Below are 25,082 nucleotides of genomic sequence, written 5' to 3'. Positions count from 1 at the left end.
TCATAGTTTCCACTGAAGATGATGCCAATTATGGCAATGAAACTAGAGTCTGGTTTCAAATAAACTTATTTTTACAATTTTTTACATAACATAGGCTCGCTAGTACGGCGCTTCCCACAGTTCATGCGATATACTAGCGAATCACTTCCAAACTCCAATTGACTCAGATCTGGAATCTATTCGAAACGAATAAGAAACAGTTTTCATCTGATAGAAGTTCCATCCATTAACTTAATAACAATAGATATTCTAATGAATACAATAAAAACGTTACCCCAATCGCAAGTCAATCACAAATTCTTATTTTACAGACATTATCTTGAGTTTAATCCTTATTAGAGGAGAAAAAAAATATAAATTCTCAGAAAATATCCTTCACTCACCTCTTATTAGTCCGGGCAATGAATGCTCAAAAAAGGGTATAGAGGGAAAATTTAGGAAGACAATTTTTGACCCCGCAGTTCTGTTTATGAAAATTTGACCCCATACATTAATGTGCTATAACAATGAAAGGAAAACTTGGAATAGTGGAAAAATACATAATTCCAAAGAGAATTGAATTCTCTAAGAAACTACGATAAGCATAAGGTTTTTATGAGCTTAAGTTTCAAGCCCTGAAAGAGCAAAACATTGGATAAAAACCTGTTATTTAAACAATTACACAACTTCAAGAGCGAATACCTCGGGAACTGTTGGCAATATCACAAAATTTCACTGAATGAGAAGTGTAGAGAATTTATCAAGCTTCATTCTTGAATAGTTAGTTATGTCGGTTGAATGCATTGTTCTCAAGATATGAGCGTGGAAGCAAAACGCTGAAAAATGAAACTTTTAAACCACCCTCATCCTCTCAGCACATGAGTTAGGAATTGAGACTTTTGATATTTTCTCCTCCTAACTAGTCTCAACAAAGCTACAAAGTCAAAAAATTTGTTCAAAACAATCCCTCTGAATTCATTTGTCAATTGGTCTATTGTTGCAAAAATGGAGATTTCATACTCAAAACTAAAGCTGCTGCAAAAGATGTAGGAAAATTTGTAAAAATGTGAAATTACGCATAAAATTGAAGAGAATCCAATGTTCTATAAGCACTTAATCAGCATGGACTTCTTTCATTGATTTTTAAAAAGTTACAAGAGCAAAAATAGAAAAAAAATGGTGGCAAACGTGTTTTTTCCAAAAATGTCACACAAGGGCGGATATCTCAAAAACTAGAGGAGATATGGAAAAAGTTGTTAAATAAATATTGTAGAAAATCTTGTAAGCTTTAATTTGTTAGTTGACAGCCTAGTCCTCAAGATACATAGTTTCTGAGTTATATGCGATATACCAAAAAATGGTATTTCTAAACCACCCTCACACCCTTAGCACAGTGGGTAGGGGTGGGGACTTTTGATATATTCACCTCCTCACTACCCTAAACAGAACTGCGGGGTCGAAAATTGTCTTCCCAACTTTTTCCTCTATAACCTTTCCTTGACTGGACTATATCACGATAAAAGAGATTGCTATTAGTTGATTTCCCAGCTAAAAGTGTGTTACAAGTCAAATAAAAGTGTGTAAAAATATATCAGTCGTTGATTAGTCGTAGATAAGTCACTCTTCCACACATTACTAGTCTCTTATCAGTCTGTTATCAATTGGCGTGAACCATTGCGGACATAATCTGTTATTAGTATGTTATCAGTCTCTTAACAATGGCGCAAACAATTCTCATTTCAGACATCATGAGTTATTCGAACAGTTGTTATAAGACATGAGATATAGCAACGGCAAATGTAGAAATCTTTAATTAATGAGCAGTTACAATGGCCCTTGTGGTGGTAATGAATGTCCCATTGTGTATGGCTGCACTGAAAACCTGATTAAGCGAGCATTGTTCTTCACTCACACACGAATTCTTATCAAGGAGTGGTTTTTGGGGCATGTATTCTAGGGTTGAGGGGAAGGGTCTTTTTTTGGGCATGTATTCTAGGGTTAAGGGAAGGAGTTCTTTTTGGGGCAGGTATTCTATAGTGAGGTCCACGTTAGAATGGCAGTGGAAAAAGATAGGAGAACAGCGTTGCCCAGTCTTTACCTTTCCACTGCCTTTTAGGGTATCTCTTTCTAACACAATTTCAATTGATTGTTTCAATAATTATTACCCACCTATTATTATTTGTACTTTTGACAGTATTTTTCACTTATTGTCACTAGTGTGACTTAATTCACACTTTGAAAAAAAAACCATTTTACTCTGTGTTTCATTGTGTGCATGATTTTATACTATATTGGTGTATTTTTTTACTTTTTCTGTGAAATAGAAACATACCTTCTCCTATTCTAGCTGATAACGGTATATCTTATGTAATATCAACTGTTTATCCTTTATTGATCCATACAATAAGTACATCATCAAAATGACAGAGAGAGAAAAAATAAGGTATTATTATTTATTGTATTATGATTATAGTGTTTTATACAATAAATTGATGAATGAAGGTAACCTTGTGCTATTCCTCTCCCAAATTTAGATAAGGCTACACATAGTTCGAAATAGGTCAAGTCTTGTAGTTGTTTACTTCACAAAATTTTCAGTCCTCAAGTATTTTCAGGAAGTAGATTTTTGAATTTAGATGCTTCAAAATCAAACATAATATACTTAGTTTCATTGTGTGCTTGATTTTACAAATAAATACTATCTGTCTTCTATTGTATTTCATTGGTTTTTCTGTGAAATAAAAACATAGCCTCTACTATTCTAGTTGATACCGGTATATCTCATGTAATATCAACTGTTTATCCTAATTTAAAATGACCAATAATATTATTATCAAACGAAAATCCAAATTAAGTCATTAGAATTTGAATGATTGCAATATCTCAATGATTTCCATCTGTAATCAATTATATTTTATCCGTCAAGAAAATATATCTTCCAATGATTGAATAATACGTTCTCATAATTGAGATTTAATATTCAGTCGATCAATCATATTTCTACCTTGGTCAAAAACTGATCTGAAAACGTTGCAGAGCTAGAAAAGGACAGCTCTACCTGCTTTGTCGAGTGATAAACAAGGATAGCAACACCAATGTTAATCAAACACTGCCATTATAACGTGGACCTGACTATAGGAGTTGGTGAAAGGGTTCTTTTTTGGGCAGGTGTTCTAGGGGTGGGTGAAGGGGCTCTGATAAAATGAAAGGGCCCAGAACAATGGCTGTGTTGTGAACTTTTGAAATGTGTCATGATATTGTAATAAATTTTGTTCCATTGACAATAATAAAGTTCTCATATCTATTTCTAGAAGCATGATGGAATTCTTATCACAATAGATTCCATAACATTTAAATAGTTAGTTTTATTCAGCCAATAAGTCTGACGAAAATATTGTAAAGCACAACATTGAATATAAACTCTGGAAGAGCCAATCATTCTTGCCATAGTACTACTTTATGAATTTAATAAACATGTAAGAAATTGAAAAATAACACACACAACCATTATTGTTTATATTTAATGATATTTCTAATCTAATCCACTGCCTGTGGTAATGCAACTGGAAAATCATATCAATAGCTATTGTACCAACATGTTATGGGTAGTGTACTCAGTACTGCAGAGAATCAATCAGAGAAGTCAAGACGTCTATAATCAGCACCTAATCATGGTTAAATATTTCATAAAATGCTATATTCAATTGAAGCCACAAAAAATATTTCGAAATTGGATTATTTGAAGTTCGATCCAATAAATGGGATGAGGAAATACACAAAATTGATATTTATCTTTCTACATATTTATATAAATCACTGGTTCCCAATAAGTTGTCCGCGAAAGCTCAAGAAGTGGTCCGCGAGGAGTCCGAGGGAAGGAAAATTGATGTTTTAAGCTTTATTAGTGTTTTTAGAGTTATCTATTTTGTCTATATTAAAGTATAATCAATTTCTCTTCGAAAATGATATATCAAACTTATCTTAAGTTCATAATATGTTTCCAATCGGTAAAATAAGTGATAAGTTCAAAATGTCTAATACTATAAGATAGGACTTGAAAGTTTGTTTGGAATCTTAATGGCGGATTTGTACCATGTGACCGAGCTAACCAATCAGAAGCGTGACAGTCAATGGCCATACTGTGGCTAATAAGTTACTGTAGCGCTTACGTGAGTAGCACATTTTAGCCTTTCACTATAAAAACAAAGTAAGGTCACAGGTAAGGCGAATCAATTGATGAAAAATCTTCAAATTACGTGAGCATTTGCTCCAGAGTTCGGGAGCATAAGGTAAGAGTATTAAGTAAAGCTTATTCATATAAGAATGAGCAAATGCTTATGCTAAGAATAGAGTATCAGATAATATCAAGTTTTCTCCTGTCTTATACATAATTCTAACTAGACTCAAATTGGAGTCTACCATCCTCACAATATCATTGTGATATTGCCTTGTTAGACATTCGATTCGTGAAGTTATGGCTCCAATGAACCCACTATAGCTCACCGCCACTGATAACAACAATAATAGCTTCAAACGAATCAGTTGCTGTTCAAATCACTCAACTTTACATCTATATAGAGTTGTTGGTATGTACTTCAAACTGTCAGTATATTCCTTTAAATAACATTATTGTTTCCCATTAAATCAATGCTGTCGAATTGGGATGGATCTGACTGGAGTTGTATATTATGTAACAATGAATGAGGTACAATTGCCAACCCAAAACAGGATCTAAAACAGCCATCAAAAGTGACGCATGGGTTCCTCCGCTGATAGATAGCCAGCCGTTTAACAGTTATCGGTTGGTAACAGTGTTTTGTGCCAATTGGAATGGTAGCACTGGTTTGTGCCAATTGAATTGGCAACACTGTGTACCATATTGTGCAGAGCGATGCTTCAATTGTGCTACTTCATAAATCAATCAGTGACAAGTCTGTTATCAAAGTAGTCATCAGTATTGGTCAACATGCATGTGACTGTAATGTACCGCGAGCTTATGTTATCAGATTAATGAAAATGATAATTTTAAGGTGGATAAGTAAATTCTCTACTCAAAAATCTAGATTTCTATCCTTTAAGCGAGCAATTTCTGTATTTATATGGTTATTTATGTCCAACAGATCTCGAAAACGGCTCTAAAGATTTTCACGAAATTTGGAACATAGTAGGTTTATGATGAAAAATTCGATTGCACTAGGTCTCATCCCTGGGAAAACTCGCTGAAGGACATGAGAAGAATAATAATTATTCATCCTTGGAAAAACAGATGATAATTTAGTCGTTTATCGATAACAGAAGATGCGAGTGCCTTTGTGGGAGAGAGACAGAATTATTTTTAGCTGTTGAATCAATCAGCTTATCTCACGAGAAATATTATCTATAAATTTTGATCGACTTGATCGAAATAATCTGATTTGTTCACCATGACATGGTATAATATCATTCTGAATTAGAGTATATCATAATTTTCAAAGTTAATCAACTTGATCAAAATAATCTGATTTGTTTACACGACATGGTATAATATCATTCTGAATTAGAGTATATGATAATTTTTAAAGTTAATGAGTATTTTACAGTTCTAAGTGATTATTGAGTGTTTTTTTATTCAATTTGGTTTGTAAACAATCCAAATTATAACTTTTCTGTTTCCAAATGTTGGGACTGAAAATAAGACTTAAATTCAAGTGTATGGAGCATAACTCACTTTTTGGACTATTTATAGTGTAAATCGAAATTCGGGAAAGAAACAGTTTTGGGTTGTGCCTCAATCATTTCAAAGAATTGTGTTCTTTTTATCAATAAATAAATAACGAGCGAAGCCCGACGCCCCGATATTATTACTCAAATCATTATGGATTATTATACCTTATAAAATCAGGATATAATACCAACCTGATCACATGTGAAAAATTTATTAAACAAGCTTAGCGAGTTCTTACTGATGGCTGGAGCCTCCAGACATTGTATGTTTGTATGAAAGCATCAAACAACTCGAAATTGTCAACAAAAAAAATCTTCAGACTATTATTACAGATCGGATTCGTTTGCCAACAAAATTGAGTAACTACCAAGTAACAGCATATAGGAAAGATAGCATAAGAAGATATCCGATGATACAGGTCATTCAAGTTCATTCATGTTCCACATTTCAAGCCGATTACTGTTGACTACTGTCTATTATTACTGTTTTGGCTGGTTGAGAGTGTAAGAACGGCTCAGTATGAGAGACTACCAGCGTCACATATCTTCAGGAAGAAGAACTACTAGGACTATTGGCTTGAGTAAACAGTGGAATTTGAATAATAAACGCCTTATATCATAAAATATCGTCTTATGCTATCTTTTCTCTATGGTGATAGCGTAATGACAAACAATATAAACAGGAGTAGGTCAAATAGAGAAAGAAATTTGAAGGGATAATGCAGACATGCATATTTACACAAATAATTAGAATAGATCTCAGCAACTTCTCCAAAGTCAAGAAACGATTTAGGAAATATCCCTAGACTAGACACATTTGTTTGAACGTTTTTCAGAATTGAATATAAGTATGTGACCCCTATTATCTCCTCTGTAACGTTTATAACTATATACATGCTATATAGTACAATATAATGCATGTTTTGCTTGCTGATTATATCTATATCTGTGACTCTAAACAGGATTTGGAGCAAGAAAAGACATCGCTTTTCTCATTTTCTTTTTATTTTCCTTCTGCACAAGTTCTCAATTTAAAAACGGGGCAGATAAAAGAGGAAAAAGCAGGGAATTGTCTGTTCCATCCACTTGGATTGTACCCGTAATGAAGGAGATGCTATCTCTGTGTATTTCTCTGTCTAACACAGGCAATTCTCAATGAGGGCATCTCTCTCACAATCTTCTGCAGTAGACAGCTCGCTTGAGAGGAAAATAAGGTAGAGACATTCAGAATCAACCCCAATCACTTGTCACGGATTAGAATGTCGTTGGTTCGGAGCCCACCTGGAATTGTAGGTTTGGATTTGTTGTATTTGGTTGCAATGATACAGAGATGGATTGATGCCTTGATTTTTACACTTTATTCTAGTTATTATTTATTGATTCATACAATAAGTACATCATCAAAAATGATAGGGAGAGGAAGAATAAGGTAACCTTGTGCTATTCTCTCCCATATTTAGATAAGGTGACACATAGTCCGAAATAGGTTGAGTTTTGTAGCTGTTCACTTCAATATAATAATAATATCGAGTGACCTGGCTGGCTCAGGTCTAGTGTAAGAGTTTTCAGGTCGCACCTGATCAATTTCAGGACCTCTGACATGACCTAACAACCGTTATCAGACAGCCGGGACCGACGTCTCAACTCAAAATCATTGCAAGTGATGGGGGCGAAGTTGAGGAAATAAGAGACACCTCTCCATTCAACAGTGATTTGATACATGCTCCATTATAAATCTTGGAAGGGTTCCATGATTTTAAATTTTTATGTACATGATAGTAACTGAAAACAATGGAGTGAACATGTTTATTATATATGTTTTTTTAAGATAAAATATTAGATACAGGCATTATTATTATTTATTTATTATTAAATAATACTCCACACTCATTTCACAATACACATCTTACTCATCTATTCTATATCTAATCAAAACTTGGGCCCGGTTGCACAAAAGCCGGTTGGATTTTAACCGTGATTGAATTCACGAGAGAAGGCCTATTTGAAAAGACGGCTTCTCTGATTGATTCTCGTGGAATTAATCACGATTAAACTTTAACCGGCTTTTGTGCAACCGACACTTACTAATCCATACTACTACAACTCATCAAAATTCTATCATAGATTCATTCATTGAAACAAAATGAAATTTGGAAAGAATTATTCGAAAGGTAGGGTGCCTTAGGGCCGGTTTTCGAGCTCGGGATTCTCCTAAGTTCTAGACTTTGAACAGCTAGGGTCTGAAAATTGGCTTTCCGAAACGGGGCGTAGTCGCATTCCACGTTTAAATTAAATTTCCACGATTAAATTTTTTTTTTTCAACACAGAATGAAATGAAAAGAAAATAGTGTAAAGTTTCAGCTATTTTGAATTATTTTAAAATGTTTAATTTCGTCAAGGAAAAACGTTTCCACTTATAGAAATGAAAAAATGAAGATTGTCATAAAAATGCGACTACGCCCCGTTTCGGAAAGTCAATTTCCTGACTCCAGCTGTTTAAACTCTAGAACTTAGCTTGATCCCGAGCTCGGAAACCTGCCCTCAATATATGCTTCAATCTCCCATTCCATAAATCACACACAAAATAATGTTATGTTCTTACAAATTCAGAGATAATTTTGAGTTAAAATGGAGCACACAAATTAAAACCATATGTGTCTCCTCACTAGAATCACATAACAATCCATCAACACGAAATTACAGAGAGTTAGCAAACCTATCGCGAAAAACGAGCAAACGATAAAGACAGATTGCAGCTCCGGCGTTAGACACAGAAATGCTTGAAATCTTCCATACGTGGGCTCTGCTCTCTACAATAATATTATTTTTGTCACTTTTTTCTCTCAACTAACGTATCGAACAAGTGTTGATGTGTTTACGGGGTAAGGGGGGTGGCTTAGGGGCTACGGCCCCCCACAAAACTAGGGGGGAGGTGTTTTTGGCAATCAATCTCCGGATTCCCGATTCGGAATCTCACATCCGGATGGACAGACAGTTACAATCCGAGTTGGACATTAGCCGAGAATCTCTCACTTCTCCTCTCTCCTCCTCCTACACATCCTCCTCTTCCTCCTCATCCTTCTCATCTCTCTTCTCCTCCTCTTCCTTCACCACCCTTCCCTTACAAATCATTCACTCCAGTGATGCCTCTTTGAACGCGTTTGGAACCCTCGTTGTCCATCTTCCTCCTCCTCCTCCTCCTCCTCCTCATCCTCCACTCACTCCTCCTTCCCTCACTCTCTTCCTCTTCATCATCCTCACTTCCTCCTCCTCCTCACTTCTTCCTCCTCCTCACTCCCTCCTCAGCAATCAATCGTACAGTGAAAGGCAATACTTCATTTTTACGATTTCCATCTTGTGAATGTGTAGCTTGGCATTTGTTGCATCAATCGCTATATATTCCATCAACACTGCGCGAATTGGCTTGAAAGACAGGAATAACGGTGTCTGACCTGTTGACAAATTGTGGATTGGTTATTAATTTTGGTGTTTCGAAATCGTTTACAAACTCGTGGGTTTTAAAATTATCCATAATATTATAAAGGAAATAATTGACTAAGGAATGGGAAACACACGTATGACGCATCATCACGTCTCAACTACTCAACTGATTAACAAGAAATTTGGCATATGAATTCTTCATTTACCGACGATGATTATAGGTCTATCTTGAAATCTTCAAGATTTCAGTAGATTTATAGATCTATACTGAATTCTTTAAGATTTAATTTAGACCAAACAGAGGAAAGCGAGAAAGAGATAGAACTATCCGCTTTGTTGAATGATAGACAAGGATAGCAATACCATTGCTAATCAAATACTGCCATTATAACGTGGACTCCACTATAGAGGAAATTGCTCATTAATAAGATTGTTCATCAAATTATTAAGATATATTCAGTATTCAGAACAAATTCAACAATCACCTGGAACTAATTCGTTCTACACATTTCAACAACTGCTTAACAAATCACAACTTGAGCGTTCGTCGTAAATATAACAAGCGAAGCCAAAAAACGAAGAACAAACTTTGAAAAAAGAACGCATTGGAGCCAAAAAATGAGAATTAGAGTTCAAAATAGAGTGGAAGAGAGAACAAACTAGAAAGAAAGTGACTCAACAAACTCATTCCAAATAATAATTTTCTAGTGTCTGCTGCTTCTAATTCTAACCGGTACACGAAGTTCTTCTTCTTCTTCTTCTTCTTCTTCTTCTTCTTCTTCTTCTTCTTCTTCTCCTTCTTCTTCTTCTTCTTCTTCTTCTTCTCCTTCTTCTTCTTCTCCTTCTCCTGCTTCTTCTCCTTCTCCTCCTCCTCACAACTGTCCGCCGGTTAGGAATTTTTCAATAATAGTTTGTATGTTTATTTCAAAACACTCAAGTGAGAAAAAAATGGGCCAGTTGACAGATGCTAGTTTGGGGCAGGCTTTTTGGGTTGAGGGGCACCCAAAATTTCACCACCATCCTCTCACCCTGAAAGCACGTTTTTGGGTACAAGCCAAATAGATTACATACCTTTCTTACATATGATACCATTTATCTTGTTCAGCCATCTTGTAGATTCTAGACTATTCTGTTTTTAACACTGTGAATCTTTTTCTCTCATTCTATAATTATCTTCTATAATATATATTCTGTCTTCTATATATCTTCTCTCGCCTCTATATTTATAATAGCATAATCAGTTCAGTTTAGTGATGGTAAATAAACAGTGGAACATGCCATAACAACAACATTACTGTCTCTTCCTTATTTAATTTTATATTGCTGGCATCTCAGTACTAACTGAGTGTTATTCTAATCTTTCGGATATGCACATCTGAATCGAATAGAGTCATGCTCTTTTTCACCTCATTCTAATCGTATCATCATTCTTATTTTCGCTGTTTCAAGACGCACGATGGTTATGAAAAAATGAAACCAATTCAATTTTCAATTCAATTCAATTCAATTCAAAAAATAATAAAAACCGTACAAACTCTGTGGCCTTATGCTCTTTACATTAAATATGGCCGGTTTTTTATATAAAACCCTATATAAAATTGGCTCCGACATTCAAGCTTCATCTATCGTGCAAATTTCAGCCAAATCTGAGACTCTTTTTGTTTCAGTGTGTTCCACGATTGTTAAGTCCATGGTTTTTATCAATTTTTTGTGGAAAATAAAAATCGCTCAAACTTCGTGATCTCATGGTCTTTCATGCGAGAAACACGAATCTGGAATTATATCCACAAAATTCCCTACCGTTCTGGAGATATGACCATTCACATGTTATGCTTGCAGCCTTATAACTCATTCTGTATACTAGCTTGGGGTGCCAAATTTGGCTCCAACATTTCTCAGGTCAAACTTCATCTATGGTGAAAATTTCAGCCAAATCTGAGATACTTCTTGTTTCAGTGTGTTTCACGATGGGTAGTCCAGAGTTTTTATCATTTTTTTGTGAAATATACCTCTTCCTCTGCTCCTCCTTTCCCTCCACTCATCCGAATTCCCCTTTTCCATCTATTCTCCTCACACTTCATCCTTCTGCTTATCCTGTTTTCTTGATGATCTTGTTGTACATCTTGTTCCCTCTTTCTGTCTTCTCATATTCTTCCAATTCTTTCTCCTTCTTCTTTTTTTCTTCTTCATCACCCTTCTTATTCACTCAATCTTATTCTCGATTATCTGTTTTCAGAAGGAGAGGACTACTGATAATAAATAGAGGATAAGATGGAGAATAATTGGGAACATTAAAATAAATATGAGAAGGATAGAAATAAGGTAAATCAGGGAGAGAAGAACAGAGGATTAACTGGCGGTAGAAGATAGAAAAGGACGAAAAGAGATAAAAGAAGGGTGATGAGAAATGTATGGGAAAATATAGAACAAGAGAGTCCTGAAATAAACAGGAGGTTTTGGAATATTGATTTATTGATTGATTTGATTTCTTGCAGGACGAAAAAGGAGAATGCATATGAGGAGGATAAAGAGAAGGAAGAAGAAGGAGGACAACAAGCTAAAGAAGGAAAATGATAAATGTAAATAAAAATGGAATTCATAGATTCCTTTTCACAAAAACAAAGCAAATTACAATTTCAGAAGAATAGGAACCAAGTTGACCACACTAACCAGTGGTCAACCTCTGTGGTCAACTTACAGAAAAAATATAATCATCATTACTGAAGAAATTACAAAGATGGTTATAACTTGATTTAAAATTATACAAAATTAAATCCATTGATTAGAGAAGATAGGTTGAAAAGAGAAAGAGAAACGATGAGAGGAAATGGATGAAAAAGAAGATGTAGGGAGTGCTGGAGACTGAAGTTAAACAATATTATATATATGAGGGGATTGATTAATTTATTCGATTAATTGCAATCATCAAGGGTGAAGTAGGGACACGAAATCCTCTCTGCTACACAGCACTGGACTGGAAAGTAGATTATACAATCTAGGAAGATAGAAAAACCGAAAAAGGACAGGACAAATAAAAGACTAAAAAAGGTGAAAAGGTGTGATTCAAGTGGGAGCAGAGAGAAAAAGAGCAATTACATTCGTTCAGAGATTGCCACCGTATATAATTTAGCGGCACAACTCTTATTAAATATCATAGAGTGGCCAGGGTAGCACATATAGAGAGGCGACATATCAACGAAAAGTAGATGGCATAGAGTGCCCAAGAGGATGATGTTGTGACAGAGAAGGTTGTGAGAGAGGAGAAGGAGGGAGAGGAGGAGGAGAAGGAGAGGATGAGGAGGAGGAGGAAAAGGAGGTGGAGGAGGATGACGAGAAAAAGTAGTATAATTGGGAGGAAGAGGAGGAGGAGAAGGAAGAAAAGAAAAGAGAGAATGATGAGGATGAGGATAAGAAGGAGGAGGAGAGGAGAAGGACGAGCAGGAAGAGGAGCAGGATGAGGAGATGGAGAAGAAGGAGGAGGAGGAGGAGGAGGAGGAGAAGAAGTCTCTAGATACAACATTCCAGCTGAAATGGAAAATCTGTGCTTTAGCTTCGTTATTTGGGACTCTAAAAATCCTGAACCCTCACTGTTTTGCAACTTTAATGTGTGGTTTGGGTGCTGGGGACTCTCTCTCACACTTTCCCTCTTTCTCTCTCCTTATCTCCCACTCCCTTGCTTACACACTCTCTCTCTCACACACATATACGATCTCCACATTCCTTGCAAACTGTTTTACCCAACTGAAATTCACACTCATCCTGTTATTTTTTACAATCTTCCTAATCTCATAACACTTTCTCTCTCTCTCTCTCTAACTTCCTCTGACTCTATTCAATAACTATCTCTTTCTCTGTTCCTATCCATCACTCCCTCACAATCTATCTCTCTCACACACATTAGAATTACACACACACACACTCCTCCCAAACGGTTTAACAAACCCGCATTCTCACATACAGAGAAGTAATTTACAAACTGTCTCATCTCATAATATAGCAATGGTTTTATATTCATGTACTGGGGTTCCATACCCATATTCTGAGGGTGTAAATGGTAGGAAAAAAGATTTGAATCATTATTCACAGGTTACAGAGCATAGAGGCGGATGAATTTCGGTTATTTTCTGAGGGAAACTTGATTATTGTTGTCCTCTTTATCTAGGCCTACTTGAATTCTTCATGAAAGAGCTCTTCCTGTCTTTGAGAGAGAACACTATAATAGAAATAATCAGTTAGTAGCAGTGTAATAAACAATAAAGTACCAGTGTAATAGGAATTATCAACCGACTCCATCAATGATCTACTCAGTAGAGAATAAATATTTCTACACATAATATCAACATCTGTACAGCGTATGCTATTCATTCAATGGAATAATATCAATAATACATTAAATATTGAATTTATTCATTCACACACACACACACAAAATACAATGAACATATACAAATGAATATATGCGCAAGAAAAATGTAGGGAAGATTAAAGGGCTTTCCAACTATGATTATACATACTAGAAGTACCTCCAATATGGGATAGATAAGCTATTCATTTTTCTTTCATTGTATTCTTCCATAATAATAAATTATTGTAACGCATTTTAGAATGCTATATAGATGCTACCTTATTCTCAATGAAGAGGATGAAGTTAATGGCATTGGCTGAAGTTTGATAGACGAATCATGTGCTGTCAATCCTTGGGGAAATTTCCACTCTTATTCCACCTCCTATTACTTTCTCTCTCTCCCATTCACTCTATCTTACTCACTCACTCTCTCTCACTCACTATCTTCTTGTCCTTCTCACCAGCATTCCTTTTCTGATTACTTTCTGCAGATTGTTTCAATATTATTGTTTCTTCTTTATGTTCCCACACTTTAGAAGTTTCTCAAGCTGTTTGTAAACGTGAACTTTTTATAAGAGAGGTTGAGAGGTGCAGCTTATTATGCGAATGTATGAACCAGAGATGAGTAATTTTTCATTTATCAATGTCTTTTCCATCTTATTTATTTCTTCATCATCTAGCATTACACATCTTCCAGAAAAGTACCACAGGCCAAAATGGTTCTAAATTATTGGACCATCCATCTTCCATTATCATCCGCCTCATTACCTACGCACAAGCCTAGAGCACATGTAGGCTTCACTCTCAGCAAACATCTGATTCTACAAGAGTCCAGAGATCACTAGGTTATGTTGTGACACACATTTTTGAATAACACACTCCAATTTACAATTCAATACGAACAAAAATCACAAATTTCACAGAGAACAAGATATGTTTTCAGCTGTGAATAACAAATAGTGAGTAGGTTTTTGATTTTGTATTAAAATTTTTCAAATAAATGCAATATTTCTAAAGTTTTTAATTTATTGTGATACATTCTGTGATTCATTTAGAGTATAAAATCAGCCTTCAAAATTCAAAATTTTAAATAATCTTTCCTGGACCGAAAATCAAGTAACGAAGCAGTGTGTGATAACATAACCTTATCTTTTGGACAACATTAACATTTTATCAGAATTTTTGGAGAGGAATAATACAGGCTCGGCCTAGTTTTTCCTCCAATGTCATAATTGTATTATGATTAGAGTATTTTATACAATAAATGAATAAATGGAATAAAAAAAAGTCTAAATATGTTTTTGGATAAATCAAATCAAAACTACACTATTAAAAAATTCAAAACTTTGGGGGAACTATAGAACTTTGAGACCAAAACACAAACACTCTATCAGCACTATTTATCATCCAAATACATGTATTTATATAATTATTGATAAAAATCCTGGAATGATTTTGTTGTTTATGGAATAAATCCTGGAATGATTTTCATTAATAATTCCGCCGTGTCGGATCCATTGTGTTGGCTATTTTCTCAAAACAAAAAGTGTTGAATAGACAGTCTTTCATATTGACAAAATTCGCAAATCAAGTAAAACTATATCATTTCAATAGCAATGACTTCAATACGGTGAAGAGTGAGTGAGAGCAAAAGATAGAGAGTGAGTGAGCGAGTATGAGAAAGAGCGAAAGAGAGAAAGAGCAAAAGAGCAAAAGAGAATGAGTGACATCAAAGACAATAGAAGTTCAAAAGATGCAACAGATTGCTTTCTGCTCGATTTCTGCTGAATCGGCTAATTGGATTCTCGGCAACTCATCGCAATAATAATTCAGCTTCTTTTCTCCTTTTCTTCTTCATCTTCTTCTTCTTCTTCTTCTTCTTCTTCTTCTTCTTCTTCTTCTCTTCTTCTTCTTCTTCTTTTTCTTCTTCTTCTTCTGTTTCATCTTCTTCACCTTCTTCTTCTTCTTCTTCCTCTCTTTCTTCCATTCCCTCTTTTGCCAGAACACTTCTTACGATTGACTTCTCAGCGAAATCTTGAAAAAAGCAATGAGCACCGTTTTTATTACAGTCAAAGGGGAATCTATTAATCTTTTTTTCTTCGCCCTTTCTCTCTTATCAAATGAATATTGCCGAATCTCGACAATGAATGGATGAAAATATCATTTTTGCTAGCCATTATCAATCTCAATAGAATAATTACTAAGGATTATTCATTAGAGTGTTTGAATGATTTGTTCATTCGAATATTGAGAGATCTCAATATTTTTATATCTTCAAGAAGTCAGATGATTAGCATATTATTCTCATTTCGATCAATCAATCTGGTCTTAGAGATAAACTTAGACAAAATGGCGGTGAACAATAACTTGAATGAAGGATTTTTTGAATGAGGAGATAATAGATCTTATATTCTATATTCTTTTAGATGAATCAAGAAAACTTGGTTATACAGGTAGCTTAAGATCAAAAGTAAAGACCAGTGAACAATTACTTTGCATGAACATGTAAACTCTATCATAGCCTAATTTATCCTCCCTGATTGTATCACTATATATTTAGTTCCACTTACATCACTAAAGCACAAGTCTACTGTCCTTACAATCATCATCCTCAGCCGATAAAAGTGAATTGTTTTCTAATATTTCTTCTTCTTAAAGCCATTCACTATAGAGAAACAATATTGTATAATCCACTCATATCTGAACTAAGCCACTGATTTCATCCCAATCGTTCCCACTTTATAATAGTGAGGTCCACGTTATAATGGCAGTGTTTGACTAGCAATAGTATTGCTATCTTTGTCTATTATTCAACAAAGGGTAACAAAGGTATTATTTAACAAATGGCGCTATCTCTTTCTCTTTTTTCTCTGTTGCTAGATCGTTTTTTAACAATGTAGAATCGATAATGAATTAACGAAATATTTAATCTCATTTATGAAGATCCATCAAAAAACTATTGAAAAGTATAATTTCTTGCTTAAAAAATTATAATGGTTTATTTCAAACGAGAATGAACAGTTGTTATTACATTAATGAACCTTTATATAGAAGGCAATGACAAGACAGAGGATCGCCAACGTTGTTCTTTTATCTTTCTTCATTGCCATTATAACGTGGACCTCACTATAGAGCTCTCATCTATCAGGCAACAGTTCGCCTCATTCAGGCTTACAATGAAAAATTATGCAACTCAGCAAATTCGTTTTCATAAATAATATCCTCACAAATGATGCTAGGCTTTCACGCCTCTATAATGACGTCACTTCCCCCTTGTTATCAACTCCAAAACAAAACAAAAATCGGTCACAACACCCCGCCCCAATTCACCCACCCATTACTGGAACACAAAAACAAAAATGATTTTCCAAAACGACGGTGTCAATTGAAAACATTAGATTGCTTGATTTGTGTTTGTTATACAATGCACAAATTATGAGCATCAGTTAGGGGTGGGGAGATGATAATTCCAGAGTGTTGTAATTCAGTGCTGATCTGTATCCTCTCCCCCCGTATTAAAATCCAGGGGGAGTTGCCCAGGGGGATAAATTAAGGGGACACTGATCACAGTTGAGTCTCTCATAGAATTGAGACTATACTAGAGATTGAGGAGGGGCGGAATCGGAAATTTACAGGAATATTGCCAAAAGGATTGTTTTTGGGTGTTCCCTGACATTCTCTCTCACTCTATCACTCTCTCTCTCTCTGTCTCGCTCTCTCTTTCTGTATCTCGCTCTATCTCTCTCTCTGTCTCGCTCTCTCTTCCTGTATCTCACTCTCTCTCTTCCACACACGCCCTCTCTCTCTCCTCTCCCACCAGTTGTCGGCAGTAATGAGCCGAAACAACGACAATAATTTGAATAATAATCAATCAAACAGTATCATCAGACAAACAAACAATCAAACGCTGGTCGTTTGTGCATTGGACGGCTTTTACTCTACAATAATACAGGGGGACGCTATTACAGGGGATAGATGAGGGGCGGTGAGGGGATGCATGCAATAACAGGGTGAGAAGGGTGGATTATAGAGATTATTATCACCCATTGACGCGTAAAAAGGCGGACAGTGTAACGGGAATGAACGTGAGGGGTAGGAAAGAGAAATTGGAGGAGGAGGTGGAGGAAGAGGGAGAGGAGAAGGAGGTTGAGGAGGAGGAGGTGGAGGACGAGGAAAAGGATGGGGAAGAGGAGTAAAAGAAGGAGGAGGAGTAGGTGGTTGAGGAGGAGGTGGTGGAGGAGTAGGAGGAGGAGGATGATGAGGAGGAGGAGGAGGACGAGGAGGAAGAGGAAGAGGAGGAGAGGAGTAGAATGACAAGGAGGGGTGGTTCAGTCACATGAAGTTTTGTCCCCCTTGTGTTGGGATGATAATATACACACAGAGATTTGCAGGCTGCGGGTACTGAATTCTCTGCTCTATAGCTTATCAATTTCTGTTACCGGTCTGTTTTGCTTCAGGCTATTGAAACATTCATGTCATTGCCTGTGTGTTTATCATAGATTCTGTCTTTTATGATGTTTTTTGTCCTTTGTTTTTTCATTTTCTGTTAGTTTTATCTTTCATATAATAAAGAAAAAACTGGCCTATACACGTACGGGATGGGTATAGTATATTTTGCACCTAGAGTAGAAAATGAGAAAATGAGATTTTTCCGGCTCGAAATCGGTTTTCAAGTCCGAGGCCGTAGGCCGAGGAATAAAAAAGATTGAGAGTTAGAAAAACGAACTAATTACTGACAAAATAAATAAAGAATACTCGTTATCGTACCTATCTCTTGATTTTGGTGGTAGAAGATTTGCAGTCAGGATTTCAGATTCTTTTAAAATTTCACTTGGAATATCACGGGCGTTGGCATCTTCAAGCATTTTTGAAAATTCGGAATGCGCTAATCAACAATAAATGATTGCGAAGCGAATGCTGAATTACTTTGATTGGAAATTTGAACTGAAATAATGGCGAATTCAGATGAAGAAAGTTGACACTCGCCCGATCTAGCGGATGACTTATTAACTACAGACTTCCATGTTAGCGGCGGCTGGAATGAGTACACTTTCCGGCCTAGGCCGGAAAGGAACCTGTTCTGACGTCAGACGAGAGTCGTCTGCAAACAAGGTCTTTCAGATCTACGTAGGGACTGAAAAACAGCTGCTTTCTGTGCAGTGTGGCGAAAAATTATGTTTGACGCATCATCACATCTGAACTACTCATTAACTTAAAATTTTTCATCCAGATTCTTGATTTACAGAGGATGGTTATAGGCTTATTTCAAGCTGTTCAAGATTCCAGTAGGTAAAATTTTCATTTGTCAAGTCTTAAATTAGACCTTTACTTAGCACGGGGTTACTTGCTAGTCATAAATAGAAGATAATCCCATGCTGTATGGCGTTCTAAATATCACTGTTAACTCAAGCCGATAGTCCTTGATGCTCTTTACGAGAAGCTATGTGACGATGGTAATCTCTCCTACTGTGCCGTTCTCACACTCTCACCCCAACAAAACAGTAAGTTTTAGACAGTAGTCGACTTGATTCAAGATGAGATCAGCTTGAAATTTGGGAAATTAACGAACTATGCGATATCCTGTCTAGCTATCATTTATCTCTGGTTTTATCTTCGATTTCTTGTTCCCTACTTTATATCCATAGTGAGATTCACGTCAAAATGTAAATGTTTCTATTAGCAATGTTATTGCTATCCTTGTCTATCATTCCACAAAGCAGATAGCGCTATCGCTTTCTCACTTCGCTCTGTTGCCAAATTGTCTTTCAATGTGAAGTTAATAATCAATTAACATAATATTTCATCTTAATCATAAAAAACATTATGAAATTAATGGAAAATAAAATTTCTCGCTCAATAAAATATAATTGTTTATTCAAAACGAGAATGAACAGTTAGGCCTAATATTACATCAATAAACCTGTATCAGCTACCGTCTATAGAGGGCATTGACAAGACAGACGATTGGCATATTGTTCTCCTATCTTTCTCCACTGCCATTATAACGTACACGTCACTATAATTCGTATTTCCAGTCTTGTTTCAATATAGTTGTTACTATCTTCAAATTTCTTCAACTATCACGCTTCTATTTAATAAGAGAGAGTAGAGTTGTGTTTGTTCGTTTGTTTGCATCAAAACATGTCAACTTGTGGATTGCATACCGGAAAAACCGGAATGATTAAGATCTCCAAATTTTGAACATAAGATTCTGAAAATATCAATCTTGTGCACCTGGAAGCCCAAATTTCAATTTTCCTTCTAGATTTTTCAGAATAAATGTTCAAATTCATCTATGCTACGGTACATGAAGTTCCATAGGCTACATTGTTACAGCCCAAAGTGTGTTTTTTTATGAGGAGGTTATAATGCTGTTACAAGAATATAATTTTTGAATGGCCGTGTAGCACAACGGTAAAACGCTAGCTTACGGAGCGATGGTTCCTCGGTTCGAATCCCAATGCTTCCCAATTTTTTTGTTCTTGATTTTTTCCCTCAAAACGTATTAATATCAATTATTTTTCGAAGGAATTTGTTTTCATTACAATTGAACTTGGATTTTATCAAATAATTATTTTTAATGTGAGATTTTGCCACCAGTACAAATGAATTGGACATAGTCTTCATGCTGTTGATCTATCATTGAATTTTATAAGAAAAACATGAATAGATCACAATAAAATAAGTAATAATTCATATTCTTCAGTTATAATTTACTATCAGACACAAATTCCCAGTGAAACGAGTTTTTTTTTTTTAGAATTGGGAAAACAAAAGGCTGCCTGATTCAAATTGAGGAGGATCCTAATCGAACTAAAATTTATTGATGTATTGGAGAAATCAATATGATTCTGTGAGGCTTTCAAGTATTATGTATTCTTCAGTTTTCCATACTATAATAAAGGAAAGAAATGGCTTATACACGTAAGGAATAGGCAATTATGTTTGATGCATCATCAAGTCTGAAATATACTCAACTGATCAATTTGAAATTTTGCATATAGATTCTTAATTAGCCGAGGATGGTTATTCATGCCTATTTTCAGTTCTTCAAGATTTCATTACGTCAAGTTTTCAATCTGTCATGCTTCAATTGTTGTATATAAGCAGCTGAACATTTCTTTTGAAAGGGACACTAGATGATAGGTATGATTGGGGATCCTATTCGAATAAAAATAACTGATTTTCTGTCGCATGAAAACCGCACCGATTTCTCAAACTGTTCAAAAGTTATTCTAATTCAAAGATACTGATAAATCATCCATTTATCCATCATCTTTACTATAATAATGAGAAGAGCTGGCTCATACACGTACGTGATGTAGAAAAATTATGTTTGACACATCATCAAGTCTGAACTACTGGACTGATTGATTTGATATTCTGCATAAAGATTCTTTATTAACCGAGGATGGTTATAGGCCTATTTTCAAATTTCGAATTTTTTATTACGTCAAGTTTTCATTTTGCAGTTTTAAAATGGACCCTTGCGAAGCACGGGTTACCTACTATTATCTTCAAAAGTTTAAGATCATTATTCCCTTTGAATATTCATTCCATATAAAATGTCCTTTTTGTAATCATGTTAACCGATAGATGGATGGAATAGCTATTGAATTCGTGTACCATAGTGAGGTCCATGTTATAATGGCAGAGGAGAAAGATGGAACAACTACGTGGACGATTCTCTGCCTTGCCACTGCACTCTATATACCTAATACTGGTATATCTGATGTTGTATTAACTGTTCATTCTTGTTCAAAATATCCAATTATATATCTCTTTTCTGTATAGGGCTACTTGTAATAAAAATAGAAAGAAAAATAAAGATCTCAGTACCCTTTTTGAATTATTTAATCACATATGTTTCGGACATTGATGCCATTTTCAAATGATATCTTCAACATTATCACTTCAAAATTGCATCAATGTTGAAACATGCTGTGATTAAATAATTCAAGAAGGGAACTGAGATTTTTATTTTTATTTCTATTTTTATCCAATTATATTTTATTTGTCAAGAATATATATTTTCAATGATTCATTAATAAATTTTCATAATTGAGATTGAATGTTTTGTCAGCTCATTATATTTCTTCATTGTTAAAAATCATCTTGCAGCGTTGCAGAGCTAGAAAATGATATCACTATCTGCTTTGTGGAATGATAGACAAGGATGGCATTACCAATGTTAATCAAATACTGCCTTTATAACGTGAACCTCACCATAGGTTTCTGAGAGCTGGAAGCAGAGGCAAGAACACAATCAGCTCGCAATCATTGAGTGACCAGATGACCGACCTCTAATTCGTTTAACTCGTTTCCACTCTCTTTCCCAAGGAAACCTCTGCTTTTTCTCACATTGTTCACGATTTCAAGGATTTCAAGGAGACAAAGGAGAATACAGAGGATGGGGAGGGGGTGGAGGAGTAGGAGGAGTAGGAGGAGTAGGAGGAAGAGGAGGAGGAGAAGGAGAAGGTGAAGAAGAAGGAGAAGGAGAAGGAGAAGGAGGAGGAGCTGGAGGAGGTGAAGGAGTAGGAGGCAAAAAATCCGTGTGAGCATGGAGTGGTTGATAATAGAACAATAAGAATAGGGAGAGAGAAAAGAAACAGGTAGCAAGATTGTAGGTAGAAAAAGAGAGATGAAACTTTCAGTTTCCGGGAAGAAATAGCACAACTGTTTCTTTTCAGATTGCTCACGATATAAGAGATGAGAGGCAGAGAAGAAGTCACAAAATGAGTGGAAGAATGGAGTGTTTAATGATAGAGGAATGAGAATGAAGAGAGAGAATAGAAACAGGGAGCAAGACGAAGAGGATGGAACGATTGGTGATAAAGGCATGTGGAAGAAGGAGAGAGGATAAGAACAGAAAGCAAGATTGTAGGTTGAAAAGAGAGTAAAAACTGTTAAGTTTTCGGGAAGAAAAAGAAAAACTGTTTCTTTTTAGACTGTTCACGATTTCAAGGAACGACATACAGAGCTAGAGACACAAAGTGAGTGAGTGAGACGGAGATCATAGGATAGTTGATAATCGATGAATAGAAAAAGGAGAAGAAGAATGATAAAAAGAGGGAGCAATAATGTCGAAATAAAAGAGAAAACTCTTAGTTTCCGGGAAGAAATAGAAAAACTCTGTCTCTTTTCAGACTGATTACGATTGAAGAAAGGAGAGGCAGAGGAGTCACAAAATGGAGTTGTTGATAATAGAGGAATGAGAATAGAGAAAGAGAATAGGAACAGAGAGCAAGACGAAGAGGATGGAACGATTGGTAATAAAGGAATGTAGAAGAATGATAGAGGATAGAAAATATTTCTTTTCAGATTGTTCGCGATTTCAAGAAATAAGAGGCAAGCTGGAGACACAATGTGAGTGAGAAGGAGAGTATGGAATGGGTGATAATGGAAGAATAGAAAAAGAAGAAGCAGTATAGAAAGAGGGAGCAAGATTGTAAAAGAAGGAGAGGAAACTTTTCAGTTTTCGGAATTGAAACAGCATAGTTGTGGCAGAAGTACGGTGGAAGAAAACAAAAGATGAAGAAGAAGGTGGTGGAGAAGAAGAAGAAGAAGAAGAAGAAGAAGAAGAAGAAGAAGAAGAAGAAGAAGAAGAAGAAGAAGAAGAAGAAGAAGAAGAAGAAGAGGAGAAGAAGAAGAAGGAGAAGAAGAAGAATAAGAATAAGAATAAGAAAAAGAGTAAGAATAAGTAGAAGAGGAAGAAGAAGAAGAAGAAGAAGAGGAATGGGAAGAAGAAGAGAAAAAAAAGAGGAAGATGAGAGAAGAATGGGGTGTAAGCCTACATGAAAGAGAATCACTATTTTCGGAGAAAGCATGAGTGAGAGAGATTGATTGACTGATTAATTGAATACCTCATCTAGAGAGAGATTTAAAGATACAGTGAGAGAGAAAATCACCACACTCGAGAAACCCAAGATTATAAGAAACAAAGAGGAAATTTCTTTTAAGTTTACTACGATTTTATGGAATGAATCGAATAGAAACAGCATGGTTGTGCACAGGTAGGGTGTAATAAAACAGAAAAACAAGGAGAGGAAGAGGCGGATGAAAGATAGGAGAATGCAGTGGGTCAATGAGGAAGTGAACAGAGTGGAAGAGAGAGAGAAAAAGTGAGAGAATCACTTTACTTGGAAAAAAGAGCAAAGTCGGAGTGTCTATGTGATAGCTCGGCAGGAGTTTCCACCTGTTGATGTTTCTACGACACTGTAACACTGTAAAGGCCACTTCAAGAAAGGGTTACTTCCTCAAATATACATCTCTTCCTCTCTCTCTTCCGCTTTTTCTTCTTCTATTCTTGTTTTTGTTCTTTTCTCTTCCTCTCTTACCTCGCATCCTCCTACTTCTTCTTCTCCTTCTTATCATCCTCATCTTCTTCTTTTTCTCCATCTTCTTCTTCTTCTCCTCCTTCTCCTCCCCTTTCCTGTATCCTCCTTCTTCTTCTACTTCTCCTTCTTCCACTTATTCTACTGCTTGTTTGAGTTGTGAAGCACAGAGGACTCGGAGTCCTAACTCCGCCCTCGATGAAGGCAACACTTGTTCAATTCAACTCGATTCATATCCACCTCCATTTCACCTTTTTCGATCATTCTCTCCTCTCCTTTCCCTCATTCGTTTCCTTTTCCACTTTCTCTTCTTCTACTTTTCTCTCTTCTCCTTCTCTTTCTTCTTCTTCATCTTCTCCTTCATGTTCTTCTTTGTCTTCTTCTTCATCATCTTCTTTTTGTACTTCTCTCTCTTCTTCTTCTACTCTTCCTCCTTCTTCTTCTTCTTCTTCATCGTTTTCCTCTCCATCTTCTACTTCTTCTCCATCTACCTGTGGAGCAGCCATAGACGGGAAGGAAATTACGGTGGAAGAGAAAAAATAGATGGCGCAAGGAATGATAGAAAAGAGATGAAGAGAGAGGAGATGAGAAGAATCAGTGGAGAAAGATATGTTAGTATGATAGATATAATATAGAAGAAGAGGAAGAAGTGGTAAGACTAGGATAGGACGAAAGAGTGAATTTGCTCAAGTGAAGAAGAAATGAAGAAGAAGTAGAAAAGGATATGGATGATGAGAAGATGCAGTGGAGAGGACGATGTTGGTGAGTTTGTTATGAAGAAGGAGAAGATGAAGAAGACGGTAAAGAAGGGGAAGAGAAGAAGAAGAAGAAGAAGAAGAAGAAAAAGAAGAAGAAGAAGAAGAAGAAGAACAAGAAGAGGGAGAGAAGAAGAAGAAGAAAAAGAACAAGGAGAAGAAGAAGGAGAGAGATTTTGTCGGAGAGAAAGGGAAACTTAAGGAGGCGGCAAATCAAATTATCCGCATAGGAAGTAAGAAAGGCAGGAAGGAGGTGAAATCCGATAAAGCACGCCTCTACATACATATATATATATATATTATATATATATATATATATATATATATATGTACATTGTGTGACGTGCTTTGCGGTGCGACAATCACACACTCTCACACACACACACACCAACACACTTGAAGGACCTGTTAACCTTATTGGCGTGGACATTCTTCTTCTTCTTCTTCTTCTTCTTCTTCTTCTTCTTCTTCTTCTTCTTCTTCTTCTTCTTCTTCTTCTTCTTCTTCTTCTTCTTCTACTTCTTC

General features: G+C 35.8%; 1 protein-coding gene across 1 annotated transcript in view; it reads left to right on the top strand.

Annotated features, from left to right (window-relative positions):
* The window catches only part of LOC111047693, a 409,014-nt gene that overhangs the window by 112,317 nt on the left and 271,615 nt on the right, over positions 1-25,082 (top strand). The window lies entirely within an intron of this gene.

This window comes from Nilaparvata lugens, chromosome 6, assembly GCF_014356525.2.
Source record: "Nilaparvata lugens isolate BPH chromosome 6, ASM1435652v1, whole genome shotgun sequence".
In the NCBI taxonomy this organism is placed as follows: domain Eukaryota; kingdom Metazoa; phylum Arthropoda; class Insecta; order Hemiptera; family Delphacidae; genus Nilaparvata; species Nilaparvata lugens.
Note: the sequence above shows the minus strand (reverse complement) of the source record. Positions and strands in the feature narration are given on the sequence as shown.